The following is an 11,750-nucleotide window of genomic DNA, read 5'->3' on the forward strand; positions in this document are numbered from 1 at the left end:
AGTACCAGTGATGTCCTCTTCGCTTTGCTTCTTGTCATATATTCTCATTTTGAAAATGGAGTCAGTCAAAAATCCCCCACGCTCCCACGCCTCTGGTCACTTGATTGCTCTGCGTCTCCGTTCTCCGTTTCAATTCGATGCGAATCGAATCGATTCGCTGAGATGTGATGTGATGAAGATTTATTGTTTTCATTAAAGTGCCCACATTTGCACCTCCACTCGAGGGCTCCTCCTTGGCCTCCTGCTCCGCTCCGCTCCGTCTTGTATTTTTATTGCCTGTTTGGGTTATTTATTTGACATTTCTCGGGGTTGGTCCGCCTCGGTCGCCTGTGGCCGGGTGATCGATAGTCCGACTGGGATGGATGGATAGATAGATGGACGGATGGATCGGATCGGATCGGCTTGGAGTGGATTGATCGTCACCTAGTGCAAATATTTGCATCGCTGCATAAATTATGACCAATCGGCATTTGGCCAAATGCAGCTGTCAGCCGTCCCACCGGCTCCCACCGACCACGGACCACCGATCAACGATCACCGATCACCAATCACCGATCTGCCGCTGATAGTTTTCTAATTGACACAATGGGAAAAAGCAAAGTACAGTGGCCTCAAGTGGGACAGCTCTGTCCAAGCACGAGCGCACGTACGCCGCCAGTCGCCGTCAGCGAGCGCGCTGCACCGGTGGAAAAGTGGCAGAGTGGAAAAGTGGCGGTGCGGAAAGCCAAAGATCGATCGGCCACAGATCGTGGTGCACTTAAGGCCATTAGCACCGTTTTCCTTCTGCATATTTTCATATTTTTAGAATGCATTTTGCCACTTTAGGGGTCAACAAAACATTTATGGGTTGCACGGGGCTCAAAGAAATTCCATTCATGCCATCGGACAAGTTCAAAAAGTGCAAGAAAGGCATGTCCCACCGGGTGGGTGAGGATTCTATGAGTTACGATGAACCCTCGAGCACTGAACCGAACCCCTCGCTAGCAACAACACAAACGCAGAGAAAGCTTCTTGAGAACGATGTCTGTTGGATAACGAATAGCCTTAGATTCAGTAGCTATGGAAACATATGTCATCGACATAGAACATTTAGTTTCGGAACAACTCATCTCTTAAACCCATAGAGAAATACTTCATAGTAAATGCTATTTTATTTATTGATAACAAGAACGCATTTCATAAAAGTTGTATTGTATCCTCTAGCTTTGCGGTCCAGCCGCAAAGGAAGATGTAGTCCTCTATGTGGAAGTCTATGTGGGTGTCCATCCCGTGTAGAATTTGGTAGCGCGCTGTTGGATGCGAGCAGGATGCTGAGGAAATTTTGCAATAATTATCATTATATTTATTTCATTCGAATATATTTTCACTTACCAATGTTAAATAAACGATTCAACAAATTCCACCATCAGTAGGGGATGCTTAGGAAATTTTGCAATAATTATCATTATATTTATTTCACTCGAATATAATTTCACTTACCCATGTTAAAGAAACGATTAAACAAATGTAGCCATGAGTAGGAGTGTAGGGTAGTGTTTTCCATTATGGAAACCCAACGTTATTATTAATCATTTAACTGTTGTGGTAGTGGCGTTCCCAGATGAGCAAACTGAGAAGCTTTTTGCAAACATTATTATTGGATTTATATCATTGGAATATTTACACTTACCCATTTCAAAATGTCAAACAAAAAAAAGTGTATTTTGTGTATTTTTCATTTGCTTTTCGACCCAGTGAGAAATAAATGTGAACTGAATATTTCACACAATATTTTTGTAGCACATTTTTGGTGCTCAAAAATCAGCTTTTAATCGATTCCACAGCCTACTAATTGTCGCCTTTTCGGCTACAAATCATACGCAAAGAGTAGGCATTGCCTTATTGGAATATAAATTAAAGTTAAGCCATCCATTGTACTCGTAATTGAGCTAAGATTTGGCTCTATTGGCTCTATTCTACTCAAAGCGTCTAAACTTTCTCTGGGCTTTCCCTTTCTCGCCTGCTCGCGAACTATGTTTTTTTTTATTCAGCTCGATTCATTCGAAAAACGATGGGTTTCCCATCAGCCATCAGCCAAATTGTGTGATTCGGTTTTCCAGGAAACCTGAAGAAGCCCTCTCATAGGTATAGGCTGCAAACTAGACTTACACGATGCGTTTGGATCTTACTGCGAATTTGTGGAAAGCTTCTGTCGCTGTCACCATCGATTTTTGGCCCCATCGATCCCATTGCTCACCATCATCTTCTTCTGCTCTTTGACGGCGCCCAGTTGCAAATGTGACTTTATTTATTGGCCCTCGATCCGGGGCTCGACTGTTGAACGACATTGCAACAAAGTCATTTCAATTCCAATTCAAATGGCAGACAACACAGCGAGGAGGATGGGTACAAATGTCATTATCGGTCTGTCTCATCTTAATGCAGTCGCAGCTCCCTTCGGGTGGTGCTGCCTGGTGCTGGGTGGTGCTGGCTGGTGGTTCGGTGGGGGCCTGGCAGATGTAATTTGCTTGACAAGAGCATAAATATGCAAGCGGCGAGCGATAAATTCCAATCAAATGAAAAACAACCGCTCACAGTTCGAACAAAAGATATGCTAAAGATTGACCCTGCAAGAGTACCCCTACTTTCCCTCTTTCAAGCGCCCTCCGCCCAGCAAACCATCTCATTCGCACGCCTCATTCAATTTGTAATACCCTCTCAAAGAGTATAATGATTTTTCGTTTAAAATTGGTTTCTCAAATCGCAATATATCTGAAAGATCATTCTTTTTATTGCCTGGAAAGATAGCATCACTCTGAAGTATGGAAAATGGGAATATAGCTTCTCCTCCTCAAAGTTATAGCCTAATATAGAATTGAATCATAAGATATTGGGCGATATTTGTGAGGGTATAATTTTGAGCAATCGATCTGCAAGGGTATCTGTATCTTCGAGCTGCGCCGATAGCCTTCACTTCGTCTTAATTTGTGTAGTTTTTTGTTCGACTGGAGGCTGGTGGCTGGAGGCGAGTTCAGCGACTGCCTTGGCTGATTAACTTCAATGAAACTGCATTTATTGTTGCAACTTGCTTTAATCAACGCAGGGCCAACTATCTGTCGGCAGCACCAAATCTGCCGCATCATCTTCCGGGTGCCCACAGCCCCAGCCCCAGCCAGAGACCGAGCTACAGCTTTGGCTTCATCTCCGTCTCCATCTCCATCTCCGTCATCAGTTCCAGCAGCACGTGTGGTCCAAGTGGTCGTAATCTTGGCCTCCGCCTCCCCCTCCTCCTCCTCCACCTCCACCTCTACCTCCTGGATGCTGTCTTGTAATTAGCTTCAATTAATTTGCCTGCCATTTCTATTTGCCTACACACAATGTTTCTGCCATGTCTCTTTTTTTATGGCTCGTAAAATAAAACGTCGCATTTGCATAATAATTGTGGCTCTGCTGCCGTTTGCCATTTCATTGCGTGTCCATATATCACACATCATCAAAAACGCATAAAAAAGCATGGGCAGGAGGACACGATCGAGTCGGAGGGTACGAGTATGAGTACATAAAAGTAGTGAGCCAGACCCAAACTCGTTTGGCCCCTGGCGCTTTACAAGCTTGTAACAGCAAAGTGGACAACCGGGCGTATGAGTAATCTGCCCGAAATTGTTATATTCCCCCCAATTATCCGCCGAGAGCGTCGTTGCCGAGGAAGCCAACGCCGCGGGCAATTAACAAACAAACATTGGCGAATTAAGCCAAAAATAAAACTACTAAAACCGCAGGAACCGATGCGTAATCGATGGATTGGTGGGGCCACCCACCGTATCGACTACGGCTGAGGTGATTGATTCAATGAAGAGAGTTCAACGTAAGTATTTCCTGCAGTGTGGGTTTCAAATATGCAGAAGCATTCTGCATTCTGGGTCTTTGGTCTGAAAATGAAGAATATAATTATTGAACGTGTTTTTTTTGCTGCGGATCGGATCGGATCAAAGATCACATGGGTCTTATGATTTAAACAAATTTCAATTTCCGAATATGCGTAACTCACAGACAATCAGCGATGGTTTGGCTGTTGGCTAGGTGGTGGGTGTTGGGTGGTGGGCGTTGGGTGGGCGAGTGTTTGTCTATGTGGTTGGGTTGGGTGGGTGTCAAACCATTTAAGAGTGATTAAGAGAGAAACGGCATTTTCCATTGATTAATTAACATAGCGTCAACGTCACTCGATGCCGATGCCGTTGCCGATGCTAAGCGTCTAATTGAGAATGTGTGGAGTATGGGGATGAGAATGGGTATAGGGATTGGGTTGCGGATAGGGTTTGATTGGGGGTGATGATGTTGGCGATTGTGCCTCCGCTGGCGGCTGGCGGCTGGCGACACCGCGTCTGTTTCTGATGAAATGCAGCGTTGCCATGTGCCCCAGTCCAAGTCCGCGTCCGAGTCCGAGTCCGTGCTCTCACCCTTTCACCCGGCGACACTCATGTGATGTGGTGCGGGCTATGCAGCGGGGGGCCCGTGCATTGGGAATTTTATAGACTGCAATTTTCCACTGTAGTTGATTCATGGAATTTATTGCTGTATTTTATTAGGTCATTCATGCGATTGATTTCATTCACAATGCCGACGCGGAAGATGATGTCATTCTGATGCCGATGCCGATCCATCTCCCAATCTCTGGATCCGTTCAAATAAGATGAGCAATGCGTTTTCCCAAATTTCCCATCGACCCGGAATATCCTAGGCAATAGTTTTTCCACAAATTTGTTGGCCCGAAAGCCGATAGCCGCTCGCCATCCCACTCCGTTTGAGGAACCATTGAGTACCCCATAAACCATAAAATCAATCAATATCGCATCCAAACACTTGCGAAACGAGCTGATTGCAGACCTAACGAGCAGTATTTCTGAAATGAATGGGTGTGAATGGTCGGAGCTCATAAAATGTAGAGAATCGACCGGAAAGAGCATCAATTTGCGATTGATGTTTATGTTCATCATGTGGAATTATGAATCACTTTAGTCGTAATTACTCATTATCATTTCTTGCGTCTTTCAAGTTTCCATGGAATTGGCTTGGATTGGGTTGCCTCGTGGAGATCGTGGAGGGAAGTAAATAAATGTTGCTAGAATATTAAGATGGTTTTCCTCTTTTTTTCTTCTGAGTATAAGCACCAGAAGTACGAGGATGCTTCCTTGCTCGAAAATACAGAGCACAAAAAACACTGGTGATAATTTCCACCAAAGCGTGCACCCTTTAGGAGCCGTTCTCTTGATCGAAGACTGTATCAAAGGGGGTTCAAACTCTGTACGGTGTAACGCAATAGGAAAGAAAGCCCTTGCAGTGGAAAACCAGCCAATGCAGCTCAAGTCAGATGCGGTAACTCAGACTGTACTTCTGGCTCCCAAGAAGGGATATGAGGAGGAGGACTATGAGGAGATAGATGAGGAGAAGTTGAGAATAAGGAGTATGAAGGAGTAATTCGCTGCAACATCATCCATGTTGGCGTTGGCGAGGAGGATGGATTATCGATACTGGGCTTTAAATCTATGAACGCTATGGACTCTAGATACTATGGAAGTGCACCATAGCACAAAAAAAATCAGCCTACCATGCCATAAATAGTATGCTGTAAATATAGTGCAGTATAATTTAAAGTTCCTGGCTTTAGAGGAATGCAAAAAGGATGATCGCTTCTTAGATATGAGGAAGTGGATGCTGGACGAATGTAACCAATGGCTGACTGATCAACTCAAATGAATCGAAGAAGAATATGGAAAATAAAAAGCTCTAGTATCAGAAATAAATGAATCTCGTTCGTGTTACTTCGATTCTCAACCTCGGCTTAGCCCGGAACGTGGTGGGCGTCACGCAGGGCAGGGCCAATATGCGGCCTCTGTAGTAGGTATCCAACTACTTCCCAGTCCTGTGGGACGTAGCCCACATGCGAAACAACATGGTCACCATATACAGGGACTCGGCGAATGGATTGGCCAAATTGTACGAGACCACTTTCGACAGGGACACGTGGAAGCACCATATTTCGCAGATAACGACGGACACGCGTCCCAAAGAACAGGGGGAGTTCTATAACAACGAAGCCCTTCATCTGAGAAAGCTATTGGCGTTGAATTTGGCCCAATCTTCAACCCCACTCAGCTTGAGCAAAGTTAATAGCTCGTATTTCGAGTTTCGTGGAGTGATCCTTTCCCAAAATTTGGCCGACATCTTGCAGTTTATCCAGTTAACCAATGCGTACACCAGAGGCGATCCGTTTTTTCTCCCTCGTGGTTGGGGCTATAAAAGTGAAATATAATTAAGATAGGTACAGATTTCCTGTATTTAGTATACTACTTAATTTAGTAAGATAATTCAGCTATTTTAAATGGGCGGGCAAAAGCTACGAGGAGCCCCAGCTCTTAATTCAGTAACATAACTCAGCTATTTTTAATGAGAGGTCCTGTTGGGCGGACTATCCTGGCGGCCCAACGAGAAGTGGCTTTGTTGGAGGCCGCCAGCAGCAGCTAGAGGTCCTGATAAGTTCAGAATTAGGTTCCACAGCTTATGTGTTTTGTTCCGAAATTGAGATGAACGTTCTTCGATATACTGCGCGATAACAGATCGCTAGTGGTGGCAGTTCTCCGACACGGCAATGCAATTTTAATGAAATTATCGATTCATCTATCGATAGGCAATGAAATAACTTTACATGAATTCTACATTCTGCTGCGTATTCTACATGCAATTTACTTGTATTTATAGTCTATACAAGAACCTTTCATGTGTAAGTAGCAAGTTTTTCAACCAGCAAAAAGTAAACACGATGGCTAGAAGGCGCTGCTCGAGTCTTACCTCCCCGTCTGTTAGTGAGTCATGTGTGACCTTTCATAGTGAATAGATTGAACTATAGTTATGGTTACTACACTATCAACAGAGATAAGATGCTCCAAAGGGGCACACACCTGCATGAGGAAGGCCCTGTTCTTGACTCTCAGTCCGGAATAGGTCATTCGAAGGCATCCTGTTTTTTGTTGGAAGACCTGGAAAGCAGACACAAAGCCAGAAAAATAAATGTATTACCAAATATAGATTTATTGAGAGTCAAGGTACTAAAGAACTGCATAAAAAATAGCCAACAATATGAAAAATATGTATATTAATAGTATTTTATTATGTGAAAACAGTCTTTGCTTACCGAACATTTGGCGATTTCCGTTTTGTGAACCGGTGAACCGGTATTTTGATGCTTGCCTGGCGCCACCTCCACCCATTCCGGGTATATGCCAGTCGTTCGGTAGTCAGTCAGAATCCCGCAAAAGCCGCTGGTTATGGAACAGGGTCAAGCCGAAGGGCAAATGGAATTGTCCTCGCGTGGGCTATGGATGCAACAGAAGTCTGCTCTGCTACGTATACGCACTGCCCCACCCTGGCAACCTGGACGTGCTTTGAGCGCACTTGTTCGGGGCATAATATTCCACATTTTACTGGTTGTTTCGATTTAATTATCTCCGCGCCTCCGGGTTCCTGCAACATCAATTGATTCTGCACTGCAGGAGTATTCATTTGGTTTAGTTTTATATTTTCAAAATATCAGATACAGAAACCGCACGACCCGAGGTCAGGTCAGTAGCAAACGAACTATTTCTGATAGGTAATGGCACTGTTTATAACTATGCTAGAACTAAGGCCAACGAGGTACTAAATAACACTTTTTATCAGAAGGTACATAAACAACTTTAAGGCTCAGGAATATCAAGAATGTTAACGGGTATATCTTCTTCGGCCATTCGCAGATTCTCCAAAGCATTCACTTCAGCGAAGTATGTGCTTCGCAGGTGCATAATTTACCGACATCGTCTTCCCTCCTGCAGCATGCTTTACCTCACCGGCTTTTACCGGGTAAGTTTTCCTTTATTCCCTCCAGCTCTATTGGCCGAGACCCTCTCAGGCTACAGACTGGTATGCCGCGATATCCTCCTGCTACCCCGCCAGGAAAAGTTATTAAGCTATTATTTATTCATTTACTTTATTTAACTCATCCTTTCATTTTCGCAGGTCGCCTCGTCAGGAGGCCAGGAATACCTCTTGCGTGCCAGCGGACACCGCGGCTTCACCCTTCTGGTCTTCCGGTTCATATGAGCGAGTGTGTGGTCGAGGCCGGCTGTTCACTCCAGGCGCCTGACCGGCTGACATCGCAAACTCCCCGCCGGCTCCTACACTCGGAGCGAGGATGCCCGTGATTCCAGTCGCGCGAGGCTGTGGCCTTTGGCCTGGGCGACCTTTTGGTCCAGCCACTGCCATGGCCGTCTTTCTTGCATCCCACTCTGTTTTCTCCGCCTTTCTAGTCCGCTCGGGAGGACTGGACTGTGGCAGCCGCTGCCTGTCCTGCTGCGGGCAATAGCCATGATGCCGCTGATGTGTCGCTAAGTCGACAATATCGCGTCCCGTCCACTGCAGCAGGGACCAGTGATAGATCTTAAAATATATCTTCCTTCGCAGAGGAGCTATGTACCTTACGCTTTGCAACAAACGGAGTCGTATCCGATTAGTCCCGCAAGACGGAGTCCCATCGAAGCATTACCGAGGCGTATTCGAGACCGACCATGTCCTTTCCCAGCCAGACAGAATTTTATCTCAGCAGGAAAGAAGCGGTCCCCTTACAAGATCTGTCATCCTTCGAACTGGCCAACGACAACAAGGACTTTGATGTTAGATTCTAGATAGATATAATTGTTGTTAGGCTTAAGATAGATACAAATGTTTTCCACTTATTTATTCATTAATACTAATCTAAGTTTTGATGAATAAAATGATTGAAAATTCATCCTTGCAAAGACTCTGGAAAATATGACTGGGTGGGGTGGTTTGAATCCATACCAAAGGATTTTTCCAATTACAGGAACATATGGAACGGCCAGATATATGACTGGAGAAAATATCCTTGTCATTGGTGCAAGATAAGGACTCCATCACATCATGGATGTTATTCCAATCGCAGGTAGCCATCGCACGTTCCGATCGGACAAGAAATGGCGGATGTATGCCATAACAAACATATTACAACAACCACATCCGGTTATTACAACAACAACCACTTTCTATTTGGTGGCACTCGAAACCGAGATTTTTTGATCTTTAGGTTTTTTGATACCAGGCGAACAGAAAGCAAAAGAAGGCCGCTGTTTTTTATTTTTAAAATTGTATGGACCCCTACAAGTATGCAGCACATTTTTTACAGTCGCCAAAGTTGCTTGCTGTTGAATTCTCAGATCGAAAATTTCTCTTAAATTTTCAAAAAATCGGCCACATTTTCGAAGTCGAAGATGCCATTCGACAGGCTGGATCCTCGCGATCCTGAGAAAATAGGTCCTCCACCGAGCTGGCCCTATTTGTCAGAGATATAGCCTTCCGAAGATTCGGATATTCATATCTTTAAGATACTGTTGTGTTCTGTATGCTAAATCTCTGCAATACGGCAGCCGATCGGGACTTGGTATGTCTTTTCGTGACGGGGCGAGTCCTGCGAATCGACTGCCACCAGGAAAAAGAACATCCATTTTTTCACGATTTTCGCAAAAAATCATGATGTAACCATCATTAAATTTTCAAAAAATCGGCCTCATTTTCGAAGTCGAGATTTTGATGCCGATCGACAGGCTGGATCCTCGCGATCCTGGGAAAGTAGGTCCTTCACCGATCTGGCCCTATTTGTCAGAGATATAGCCTTCCGAAGATTCGGATTTGCATTTCTTTGTAATACTGGTTTTTTCTGTACGATATATTTTGCAATACGGCAGCCGATCGGGACGTGGCATGCCGTTTCGTGATCGTCAGAGTCCTGCCAATCGACTGCCACCAGGAAAAAGGACATCCATTTTTTCACGATTTTCGCTAAAAATCATGATGTAACCATCATTAAATTTTCATGATGTAACCATCATTAAATTTTCAAAAAATCGGCCTCATTTTCGAAGTCGAGATTTTGATGCCGATCGACAGGCCGGATCCTCGCGATCCTGGGAAAGTAGGTCCTTCACCGATCTGGCCCTATTTGTCAGAGATATAGCCTTCCGAAGATTCGGATTTGCATTTCTTTGTAATACTGGTTTTTTCTGTACGATATATTTCTGCAATACGGCAGCCGATCGGGACGTGGCATGCCGTTTCGTGATCGGCAGAGTCCTGCCAATCGACTGCCACCAGGAAAAAGGACATCCATTTTTTCACGATTTTCGCTAAAAATCATGATGTAACCATCATTAAATACCAGATACCAGATCGAGAATTCAACAGCAAGCAACTTAAGCGACTTCAAAAATGCGTTGCATACTTTTAGGGATTCATACAATTTTAAAAATAAAAAAACAGCGGCCTTCTTCTGCTTTCTGTTCGCCTGGTATCAAAAAACCTGAAGATCGAAAAATCTCGGTTTCGAGTGCCACCAAATAGAAAGTGGTTGTTGTTGTAATAACCGGATGTGGTGTTTGTAATATGTTTGTTATGGCATACATCCGCCATTTCTTGTCATTTCTTGCCATTTCTGCGATTGGAATAACATCCATGGAGTCATTATCTTGCACCACGGATCAAGGATATTTTCTCCAGTCATATATCTGGCCGTTCCATATGTTCCTGTAATTGGAAAAATCCTTTGGTATGGATTCAAGCCACCCCACCCAGTCATATTTTCCAGAGTCTTTGCAAGGATGAATTTTCAATCATTTTATTCATTAAAACTTAGATTAGTATTAATGAATAAATAAGTGGAAAACATTTGTATCTATCTTCAGCCTAACAACAACTATATCTATCTTGAATCTAACAAAGTAGCCCGCGTAGCCTCTCTGTGGTCTGCCATAGTCAAAGTCCTTGTTTTCAATGGCCAGGTCGAAGGAAGACGATGGCTGGTTAGGTTCAGATCTTGCAAGGGGACCGCTTCTGTCCTGCTGGAATACAATTTTGTCTGGCTGAGAAAGGTCTCGGTCTGTCTGGAATTCGCCTCGGTAATGCTTGTCAGGACTCCGTCTGGCGGGGGGAAATCGGGAACGATTCGGTTTGTGGCACAACTATTTAAAACTATTAAAGCTCGAAGGAACTGCGCAAATTTAAAATTTTCCAAATAGATTCCTTTATTCAATTGAAATTTATAAAGCGTCCAACATACATACATAGCTCCTAAAATCGTTTCTGGTTCTGAAATGATTTCAAAGAAAACAATTATTTCATTGGGATATTTTCGCAGCGTCATTACAGGTCTCGAAATTAAGCATGAAGAAAGAAAACGAATATGAAGAAGTCAATTTTGTTACATGATTGATAAAAAGGTTTTCCAATATTCCGAGCTTTACTATGTTTACTATAACAGATTGGAACAATCCTTCCATTGTTGGACTGTGTATCAATGATTCGGAATGAATATATTGATACCTTGCTGATATCGGGGTGTTATGAGAATCAAATTGATATAGTATAAGAGCACATTCAAATCAGGGTAAGAAATTTTATCTATAGTGAGTATATTTACAATGTAAATTTTCTCCGTTTAAGGTTGTTCATTATTGTTGGCGGAACATCTTGTACGAGTATCTTTAAATGATTGCCAGGGATAACCAATTCATAACGAGACCCATTTCGAGGCGAGCTGCCATTACGAGGATGCCCAGAGCTCTTTACAAATATTCCCCTGTGTCTTCGGGCCTGCGGTCTTCCTCTTCATTGTTTTTCCGGGGATTTTCTTTCGTTCCCAATTCGTTCTTTGCTATTCGCTTTCGGGCCGT

The 11,750-nt window shown here is 43.8% G+C and overlaps 1 long non-coding RNA gene across 1 annotated transcript; it reads right to left on the reverse strand.

Moving 5' to 3' along the window:
* Nucleotides 1-1,139: 1,139 nt before the first annotated feature.
* LOC108150969 lies at nt 1,140-1,781 on the reverse strand. Its single transcript, XR_001774704.2, has 4 exons — nt 1,670-1,781; nt 1,480-1,617; nt 1,372-1,418; nt 1,140-1,310 (listed from the first exon to the last, which is right to left on the reverse strand). It is a non-coding gene; the product is annotated as an uncharacterized LOC108150969 (long non-coding RNA).
* Between the last annotated feature and the right edge of the window lie 9,969 nt (nt 1,782-11,750).

The sequence above is a fragment of the Drosophila miranda genome, chromosome XL (assembly GCF_003369915.1).
Source record: "Drosophila miranda strain MSH22 chromosome XL, D.miranda_PacBio2.1, whole genome shotgun sequence".
In the NCBI taxonomy this organism is placed as follows: domain Eukaryota; kingdom Metazoa; phylum Arthropoda; class Insecta; order Diptera; family Drosophilidae; genus Drosophila; species Drosophila miranda.